This window comes from Dermacentor albipictus, unplaced genomic scaffold (genome assembly GCF_038994185.2).
Source record: "Dermacentor albipictus isolate Rhodes 1998 colony unplaced genomic scaffold, USDA_Dalb.pri_finalv2 scaffold_19, whole genome shotgun sequence".
Classification (NCBI taxonomy): Eukaryota; Metazoa; Arthropoda; class Arachnida; order Ixodida; family Ixodidae; genus Dermacentor; species Dermacentor albipictus.
The window spans coordinates 4406713-4416134 of NW_027225573.1; the positions used below are offsets into that span (position 1 = coordinate 4406713).

The 9422-nt window shown below is 48.1% G+C and overlaps 1 long non-coding RNA gene across 1 annotated transcript; it reads right to left on the reverse strand.

The window, feature by feature from the left end:
* Nucleotides 1-6109: 6109 nt before the first annotated feature.
* LOC139052145 (uncharacterized) lies at nucleotides 6110-8067 on the reverse strand. Its single transcript, XR_011509735.1, has 2 exons — nucleotides 7634-8067; nucleotides 6110-6860 (listed from the first exon to the last, which is right to left on the reverse strand). It is a non-coding gene; the product is annotated as an uncharacterized lncRNA (long non-coding RNA).
* Between the last annotated feature and the right edge of the window lie 1355 nt (nucleotides 8068-9422).

Genomic DNA, 9422 nt, shown 5'->3' on the forward strand with positions numbered 1-9422 from the left:
CTACAGTGTATCCCGTTGGGAGTACGTGGTCACTTGTGAATTGTGAATCACTTGCAGCTTGTGAATTTCCCCTAAAACACATTTTTCGTGTTTTTCATGTTACGCATTGGCTCCGGTTGGTTACAGAGGCACTTTTTCTCCAGAAAACTGCAGAATTGATTAAAAAAGCGCAGTAATGACGTGAAAACTGACCAGCAGTTCGTCGCGGTGCCGTTAATTACGTATCAAATCTAAACAAGAGCAACGAAAAGCTGCAACAGAAATTGAAAATTGAAAAAGCTTGGGTCATGTCACAAATTTCGATAAAATTTTAATAACCGTAAGTTAGCATCACATTGTTACAAATTTGTTTAAAATCTCAGTAACTGGAAGTAGCAACGCCACAAGTAGTAGTAGTTACTACCCAGGTAAAAAACAAAAAAAAAGAAAAGCAAGAAACAGCGAGAACGATATTGCTGTACGCATTTTTCGAGACACCACGTGACATTTCTTTGAGGATGGCCTGATGTGTATATATAACCGCATTCCTGGGAAAACAGACGTTACCATTGAGCACTTATGTATGTGGAAAGCTGAACAATTAAAGATTGGAACAAGCTCACCAGCTGAGACGAATGGTAACCCGCAACGTGAAGAACACACCACGGGCACTGACGGCGCTGGGACGCACTTCCGTGCCCGTCCTGTCTTTGTGTTGCATGTTCGCTTTTTTTCTTGTCAGCACGATAAATATGTCTCACTAATCAAATCAACTAGGCCAGCTTTCTAGCTTCTCTTATCAACATAAATTTGTGTAACATTGCGTCCGTACATACGCGCTCCAGGTGGTAACGCATCACTGTCAATCCTTTGTAACGAAATAAACTGAAGTTCATCCAAATATCGCACTAGGTCCGTGACTGCGCACCTTAACAGACCTCGGGTAAGATCCAACCGCAGCATTCACAGAGAGAGAGAGAGAAAAACATTTATTGAATCGTAAAATGGAATTCTCGAGGATCGAGGTCATCTCTTCGTCACGCTGTCTTCTCGTCGAAGGAAAGCCTCTTCAGCACAGGTGGTCCCTCAGTCCAGGGCTCCACTGAGTTTGGCCGCGTCCCTAGCGTGCTCCACCATCCTTCTTTGGACGGCGAGCTCGCAGCTGACGAGCCGGCTCTCCCAATGGTCCGCACTCGGGGGTTTATGATCGCGGAATGCATCGTTTCGTTCGCACTCCCAAGTTATGTGATAGAATGTGGGTGTAGCAACGCACCAGGGGCAGGTGTCCCTATACTGCGTTGGGAACATCTTGTTGAATATGAAAAGGTTCGGGAAGGTGTTTGTCTGGAGCCTACGCCAGCCCGTTGCTTCCTCCTTCGTCAGCGCTTTATGGGGCGGTGGGTACTTGAATCTAGTCCCCCTGTAGTGTTGCAGTAATTCCGAATAACTGTCACCGAGGATCCCGGCGTAACTAGCGCGGTACTCCTGCTGCTGCCCAGCCCGGAATCTATTAGCTGGAGCTAGACCGTCCGCCGCCTCGTTACCCCTTATGCCCTCGTGTCCAGGTATCCAGGTCAGATTGTGTTTGATTTCCGCCTCCTCCAAGGGGTTACCCCCTCTGAGGATCCTAAGGACAGTTTTGATATTCTGCCCCTCATGTAGTTGCGACAGGTCTCTTTCGATTCTGTGAGAATATTTAGCGATTTATTCCCCCTATAGCCTTGCATTGCCGCCAGCGCCACGGCGATTTCCTCGGCTTCAGCTACGCTCCATATCTCGGCCGAGACGCACGAGACAAGCTTTTCCTCCTTGTTCATTTCTACCGCGATGGCCTTTGCCTCGTTTCCTATTACACTTATACTCGCGTCCGTGAAGAGAGTGTTCTCTTCTGTAGCCACTGTCTTTTCTATGTATTCGGCCCTAGCTTTCCTTCTGCCTTCGTGGAGCCTGGGATCCATGTTCTTCGGTATAGGCTTTACGTTAAAGGTTTTCCTAATTCCCGCCGGTACGTCCTCGTACCGGTCGACGTCTCCTATTACGAAGCCCAGCCTACCGATCAGGTTTCGCCCCGTGTAGGTCCCCGTTAGTCTTTTCATTTGCGCCTTCTGCTGTGCTTCCGCCATTTCGACGAAGGTGTTGCTCACCCCTAGTTGCATCAGCTTTTCGTTGGAGGTGTTTCTCGGCATGTGCAGCGCCGTCTTGTAGGATTCACAGAGTCTTCTTAGCAACGGCAACACTCGCTAAGTCTGAATTTCCGAAGCTATAGCAAACAGTTTGTAGATAGGCATAGTATGGCCTGATAAAGTTTGTATCTGTACCCGTTCATAAATATAGTTTTTAGGAACCTTTCTTTCGAGAGCATTTTTTACAGGCACTCAAAGGGAAACGTAAGTGCACCGGAAAAATCAGTAGAGAAGCCGACAACGACAACCGCAATCTTAACAACGTCCACGATAACAGGAACGAAATGAAGGCCGCGTCCGCAAGCACGTTGCGATTGGGATTTTTTTGTTGTTGTTGTTACTGAGAGCTTTTACTTTCGGTTCCAAGCTGAAGGACGCTACGACACATATTTGGAAGCATTAGTTCAAGCAGAAGAGCACGTAATGATTAGCTGTGCCAAAGTTTCAAGCCACGATACATGTGAAAAGCTTTCTAAGAGAACACCCGTGTTATATCTTCTGCGACTGCACTGGGGGCACGTTAAGTATGCCCTGGTGTCCAAAATGTATCCGTGCTACTCCACTACGGCGTGCCTCATAAGTAAATCGTGGTTTTGGAATGTAAAACAGCTGGATTCAATTCGATCACTTCCTCGGCGTTGGCCATTGGAATCTACGCACTGCATTCCGCAAACTTCTAAAGCTGCGCGCCGATAGATGCTTGCATACTCTCCGCCTTTCGGCTGTGCACCGTGGCCTTTGTGACGCGCTTTGAACTTCCTTAAAATTTATCGAGCTTCCTAGAGTCAACACTGAACGTGATGCAATCGTTTATTTTATATCGAAATGAATTTATGGGAAAAACATTCATCATTTTATCTGTAAAGTTGTGAAAGGGCTAATTATTTTTGGTAAGAGACAAAGGAAGGAAAGACTAACAGAAAATCAATGCATAAAACACATGCTATCACTAAAGCAGCTACTCTGGGAAGCAAGGAATACACATGTTCGCGTAACCTGATATCTCTATATACGGGATATCCCAAGTATCATGCACCAAGATTTAAAATATGCAAACGCCACGTAGGTGTACCGAATTAAAGTAATGTTGTTCACGGTCGCTTGGAGATAATCGGATTATTCTTTTAATTACATTTAATTGCATAATAAATCTTCATTCTTATTCAAGCTCTCGAATATTATCATTAGATGAAAAGTGTCAATGTGAAAATTGTAGAGCAACATGAAAAACTCCCGATACAGGTTTGTGTTGCTAAATCCTGGTTACATAAAAGTGTTTTTCCGAGCGTGAAAGAAGCTCATGAAAAAACGCAAAGTTCCCCGAGCGGCCAGTCAAGCGACCATATTGCATGGATTCGCGAGCTTCATTCATGCTAGCATAGGGTGCTGGACAGAGACGTACGATGCATGCGTGTGAGGCCTCATGTTTCTGATTTCGCGTACGACGTTTTAATTGAACACACCTCCAGTCCTTGCCATGGGTACAACGTCGAGGGAGTCCAGCTTGACGCCATACGCCTCCCCCGTGTACGGCGGATCCACACGTTTTTGAAACTTCAAGAGGTTGATGTTAAGGACCCCGCAGGGGGCGAGGGGCATGTCTCGTTCCCAAGCACTGTCGTACGAAGGTACGAACGCAGTCTTGGTGTCAGCTATTAGATGGATTGGCATGAATCGCTGCACCATCTCTTATATGGTCCTGAGACTGACGTGGAAGGCGATGACGGCGACGTTTTGGCCGTTGTAAGCTGCCTGACCCATGGAGATGTCTCCTCCGCTGCTGTACACTAGCGCATCGTCAACGTTGGGCGACAAACGTAGCCTAATGAATTGGACCCCAAAACAGGGCCTGACAATGTTGTTGTACACGGCGACGCCACTGCACCTTGACTTGAAACCCATTCTGTGCCCGACGAGGTCATCACCCTTGATGGGTGCGAGGTGGTGCTGCGAACCGCGAAGACGCCTCTCCCTACGATGTCTCACTCGAGGTGAAGCTGATGAATGGACTTTTGTCTGTTTTGAGGGCGACTGGCCTATGTGAACGCCTTTGACTTGCTCAGGCCCTCCGCGCTTGTGTGCGAGCTCCCCAGGCCTTTCCACCCTTTCCTCTCCCTCTCTCTATGACACCTTTCTATTCCCTCTTTCCCATCCCCCAGAGTAGAGGAGGCCACCAGACGCATTTCTAGTTAACATCCCTGCCTTCTCTTTTTATTTCCTCCTCGTCCTCCTCCTTCTAGGTGCCTCACGTGCGCATCGGGCGACTGCACGTAGATGGCGACGAGAATGACGTGTTTCTCAAAGATGTGTTTGTCGAAGAACTCCTGGTCCTGTTCCATGATTGTGTGCAGCCTGTCCTTTGCGTGTCCAGTTATTTCGTCAATGAGGGAGTGGTGTGCAGAGCCTGCCATATGGCGTCCCTGTGGTGGAACTTGAGCTCTCCCCTGACGTTCGTCACAGATAGGTGTTAAGGCTGGTTGCAGTGATATCGTCATATACGTGAGCTTCAAGAGATGCTTGCAGTCGTACTCGTAGACGACCTCCTTGTAACCACTACGGAGATTATTCATGATGCTGGCGATTAAATGCAATGGAGAGAGGGAAAGCTTTAAATAAAGTGTAAATGCGGGTAAGCTCCAAACATTTTGACCATTACAAAACAGGCTTGTTTGAAAGAGGCTAGTCAAGCTCAACATTCTGCTTGCAGACGGAGTCTTCCTCCTCATTAAGTTCCCACCGCCGCTTGCAGCAATGGCCTGTTGGCAGTGGCACGACGGTTGGTTTTGAATCCTGTTCCTTCCGCACGGTAGCCACGTGCGGTAGCGTAGCACTGGACCATGGACTACACAGTGACCCCGATTGGCGGGAAAACGGTTAGTAAGTTAGTCAGTCACGTAGTTACCTCGGACAGACAGACAGACAGACAGACAGACAGACAGACAGACAGACAGACAGACAGACAGACAGACAGACAGACAGACAGACAGACAGACAGACAGACAGACAGACAGATAGATAGATAGATAGATAGATAGATAGATAGATAGATAGATAGATAGATAGATAGATAGATAGATAGATAGATAGATAGATAGATAGATAGATAGATAGATAGATAGATAGATAGATAGATAGATAGATAGATAGATAGAATTACTACCAGTGAATGTAACCAGTAAATTTCATCCCGCGACCTCCTGTTTAGCAGCGCAATACCATAGTCGGTAAGCCACCACGGCAGCTCAGGACATTATGTCATAATGCCAAGCATTGAACGGCTTCCATTATCTCTCTCCGTGACCCCGAGGGCGATGCCTGTAAAGAATGCTGCGTGTTGAAAAGCATGCCCGTCGACTCGAACCTCCTTGGTTTTGTAAAGGGCGACTTCATTTGCATATACACATTAGTCAGCTACGGCTGTGAGGTAATCCATAAATTTATTATCTTAATCTTCCCCTCCGCTGTTGCGTTTTTTAGTTTTTAGTTCGTATGTCTAGTTAGTATCCCTTCAGAAAATATTGCAGGCTGACTGGCCACCTTAAACGTGTGCAGCCTACAATATTGCCTGAAGTTAGATATGAAGCGTCCTAACTGTAAACTAAACAGGAGATATAGGTATCAGCTACTAAGCCGCAGGTTATACCAGCCAGGCAAAGAAAAATTAATTTGACTGGCACGGCGATTTCAACGAATTGGTACATCTTAACTTCACGTACGTAGTGAACGATAAACAAGGACGAAAAAATAGAGCGAAGCGGGGACAAAGATCACAGTGCTTCATGTGTCCCCTCTTCCCCTTTTATTGGCGTTGTTCATTGTAAGCTAGGTATATGTGAAGTCAAGATGTGCCATCTCATGACCGTTATAACAAGGAGATATGCGTAAATTCCTAGAATGCAAAAAGGGTGGCCCTCTAAAAAGGAAATATTCAGGAAAAACTACGAATATCGCACACGTGACAATATATTTTTTTCAGAACACAAAAAATGTAACACTTCACTGATCTTAGAGTGAAGCGGCATTCAAGTTCCGACAGGACTCTACGCAAATAAAAAAACAACGCAGAAATTTTCCCGTCTACTGTGAGCCGCCTCATCCGCGGAATTCTCGAGATACGCCATTTCGGGAAAGTTTCGCGTGCGCCGGCAGGCTTCCGGATCGACGATTGCAGGGCCGATTTTATGGAAGCCTATAATGTCCGAAAGAAGAGCCAGGACATCCTTGTACTGCTTGAAAAATGCGAGCATCCTTGTGAAGTCGAAGTCACAGTAGCGGCGCAGTGCTCAGCCTCGCGGAACTGGAACTCCCCGCACGTGTGTTGAAGCTCCCGTGGTGCTCGCCGTGGGACGCGGCAGCGCGTCGAAGGCGCCGACGGCGGGCTCCTCGACTACACGCGCGGTGCCATCCACGCAAAAACTGTTGGTGCACTCGCAGCGAGACACGCCGCCCTTGCGCCAAGCACCACCGCTGGAACTGTGGCCAGGACTGCGCAGTGCTCCTGCTACGATCAGGCGGTGGGCGGAGTTTTTCAGAACGCGGGGCTGGCGGCTCCTGGGATGACACACTGTACCAGCTGCGAGCTCGTTCCGCCTCCTGTGAACCCTCGTCTTCGTCGGTGAAGCTGGAGCGAGAAGCCACGCCGAGATTGCACCAGCAGATCCGCGACCACAATGGCTGACTCCTTGGTGGGGCTTTCCGCTAAAACACAAAGATTTCGCAGCAAATCAGACTGTTTGCATCACGCTTGATAAAAGTTACTTGATAGTTTATTTGTTCTCCTGTATCATATGTTTCATTCACATAATGAATTTCCATGCTAAACACTTAAAGAGCATGTAAATAGGCGAACATCAAATTATTTATCTTTAGTATAATTTTATTATGTGCCTAATCGTAGAGCAATGCATTAGGCTCCTGGGCGCTTATGTAAAAAAATCGTCATTCCTCTAGAAGTGTTGTCAAAAGCAGATGGCACCTAACCATGATTTTCTACGTTTTATTACCGAAAACAACCTGCCAGGGGCAAATACCCAGTTACAAACAAAATACATCTCCTTCCTCAGCTTTTGCTTACTTGAAAGCATCACAGGCAATCCAATAAGGCTTACACTAAAAGAACACACCCTCACGAAGCAAACGCAGGGTGGCGTTTGTTCTCTTTGTGTTCGGCCTTGTTCGGTACATGAAAGATATTTAGGCAAGCTTCAATATGCCCGCTGAACAGGTTGAAGGCGCCTGCGCACTCAATGTACAAAGGACATGCAGGTTTCTGTTCGGAATGCCTCTAAGTGATAAGAAGAATCCAAAATTACCCCGAAATCGTTTCGCGCCATCATTCCCACGGACCTTGTGTGTACAGTGCCACCAAGATGAGGGTGACCTCTCGCCAGAGCACTGCATGGAGGCTAGTTTTAAACTATCTCTCTCAGAAATTATATGGTTAGGCTCATAGAACATGAACAAATATTCACCTGTCGACTGTTCCGTTGACCAAGACGCTTCGGCAAACAGCTCCGGACCAATAGAACGCCGACACGTGGCAGCCGCCAGAAGGAAAGACCCCGGGATCCCTGCCGCGGTTCGTCCACCCACGAGAACGTTGAGATCGAGGATGACCGTGTGCGGATACAGTTGCTGACCACTGAACGCGGCCGCAGCCGTCGTCTTGTTGAGCAGCACGGCGAAATCCGTGGCCAGTCGTCTTTGTGTCCTGGTGCACAGTCGTGGCGTCGAATTGAGGCCGTTGCATCATGACTGACACGAGGCGTCGCAAGAGTTTCACTCGGCGGAAAAGAAGGAGTTGCCGCTGGTCGCGTCCTGGAATGCTTGCTGGATTGTTTAGATGAAGCACTGCGGGACGAAAGCGCCTAGTTGCTCCCACAGAATGCGCGATGCACGAGACAGCTCCCTGCTGTGCTCTTCATTTTCTTCTACTCACGCGCCTAGAACACTTTCCAGGAAATATAGCTGGTGCATGCATATCGCGCGTTTCTTTTGGGCGATGCGCGTGGGTGCTCCGAAGAAGAAGACGAAGTGCTCCTGATTCTCGACCTGTCGGCTGAACTGGTCAGTGCTGCCGCTGTTTTTGTAAATAAACTTTTGAAATAGTCTTGAGTGTTCAATCCATCGTTCGCCTAACGTCTTTGGTGGAGGTTGGCGATTCCCATCGCCAACCGGGACAAGATCATGCCATCGCCTACGCTAGCCGCCGCCTCAGGAGCGGGGCGCAACTATTCGATTACAGAGCGCGAATGCCTGGCTCTCATCCGGGCAGTTTCTAAATTCCGCCCATATTAGTATGGGACACACTTCTCGGTAATCAAGGACCATCATGCACTCTGCTCGCTTTCGTCACTAAAGGGTCCTACCGGTTGGTCGGTCGCTGGGCTCTGCGGTTACAACAATATTCATACACAGTAGTGTACGAATCGGACCGTTTACATCAAGACGCAGACTATCACGTTATCCAGTGGACGAATCACCCGTCATTACTGACACCAATACCGCGCTTGCGCTTTATCCGTTTCTCCACTGCTCCACGTCACCGACGAGCAACGCCGTGATGCCACCTTGTGCGCCAACCTTGATCTCTAGGAACCTTTGCCTTCCGATTCTTCCTTTCACTTGTTTGATTGTTGTTTCACTCGTTTGATTCTTCCCTACCTTGAACGCGATCTGCGATGAGTAGGGAGTCGGCGCGCGGAGGACTGATAGCTTCGTGTTCACGGCTTTCTCGCCACTTATTTCGCGTTGAAGCGCGAGGCAGCACGAACGACAATTCGCTCGATGCTGCCGCCACTATTCCTCACGCCGGTGTTTACAGCGAGTGCCCGCGCTCATGGGGTGACAAGTGTTCATGTTTGCTTGTGCGCGAGTGACACCATGATTGTTACTATATTTAGTAAGGGAATGTTCACGAATTATACGGCTTATAAGAATACAATCCTTACTTCGTAGCTTCATCAGCAGCAGCTTATTTTATCGTCACTGCAGGGCGAAGGTCTCTACCTGCGATCTCCAATTACCCCTGCCCTGCGCCAACCGATTCCAACTAGCGCCTGCGAATTTCCTCATTTCATCGCCTCACCTAGTCTTCGCTCATCCTCGATTGCGCTTCCCTTCTCTTGGCACCTATTCTCAAACCTAATGGTCCACCGGTTATCTAACCTACGCATTACATGACGTGCCCGGCTACGTATTTTTCTCTTAATGTTAATTAGAATATCGGCTATCCCCGTTTGCTCGCTGATCCACATCGCT